This window comes from Trichechus manatus, unplaced genomic scaffold (genome assembly GCF_000243295.1).
Source record: "Trichechus manatus latirostris isolate Lorelei unplaced genomic scaffold, TriManLat1.0 scaffold00032, whole genome shotgun sequence".
In the NCBI taxonomy this organism is placed as follows: domain Eukaryota; kingdom Metazoa; phylum Chordata; class Mammalia; order Sirenia; family Trichechidae; genus Trichechus; species Trichechus manatus.
The window spans coordinates 11,306,932-11,308,101 of NW_004443968.1; positions in this window are offsets into that span (position 1 = coordinate 11,306,932).

Consider the following 1,170-nt stretch of genomic DNA (forward strand, 5'->3'; position numbering starts at 1 on the left):
GTGTGAAGCTCTTTCTCTGGACCTCATGAGATTTGACCGTGGAAGGCCACCCTGACTCTGACTGTAGTCTCTCCATCTTGAGTGTTTCTTCACCTTCCACCATTACACAGGGCTGCTTGATGCTGAACTCAGTAACACTGACAGCTACCACTTACCATGCACCTACTGTGTGCCAGGGTCAGTGCTAAGAGCTTTCCACACATCTTCTCTAATCCTTACCACAACTTTGAAAGGTCGATATTTTGGTGCCCAAACTGACAAGAGGAATAAGGAAAGGGTCTTTGACTTGGAGGACTTGAAGTTCAACCCAGGTCAGAGGTATAGGCTGCCTCCCAGCAGTCTCCACTGTACATTTGGAAAGTCTTTTTTGTTGCCACTTTTTCGAAGATCAGGTCCTAGTTTATGTATGGAGTTTCACCTGAGAGTCCCTGGGTCCCACTGAGGATTCTTGCTTTCCCTTTAGTCCAAGACTCTGTATCTTTGACTTTTCCAGGTGTTTTACCACACTTAGGTCTTACTCTTGCTATTCCTATCCCTCCTCCTTCACCTAACCATGTAGAGCAAACCAAACTAAGCTCTTCTAATGTGGGAATCTCTTTATTAGGGGCATTAAGAAGGAACAGCATTACTGTTTCTCCCTTTTCCTAGCCCTCGGGGCCAAGAGGGGATACTTTCACAGGATATCATATCTGTCTTTTTTGGGATGGATGTGGGGATAGATGGTTAATCACCCCTTTAGGCTTGGATACCCTCTAACAGGTTCTAGGGTACTTGTTTGGGGGAAAGCAAATTGATTCAGATTTCAGGGCATCAAGCCGAATATAATACTCCAGCTTTTGTAGCCTTGGCCTTTAATCAAGTTTATCAATTAAGGTTTTTTTCGTTTGTTTTTTTATAGAAAGTTAACAGAATGCCCAGCTAAAAGTGGTTTGGATTAGAGAAGTTTATTTTTCTTGTATACTGGGATGTTCAGAAGTAGAAGGATGGTTCAGAGGCTGGTAATCCTGGGGCTCTGGGTAGGTGTCTCTGAGATTCCCTTGGTCTGCCCCCTTATGATGGTAAGTTGCCTGCAGCAGATCCAAGCACTCAGTCCTCACACAACTGGGTTCAGAAGTAGGAAGCAGAGGGTGGCCCAGACAAGGCGTTCCTTCTTACATGCTTTTTCACTAT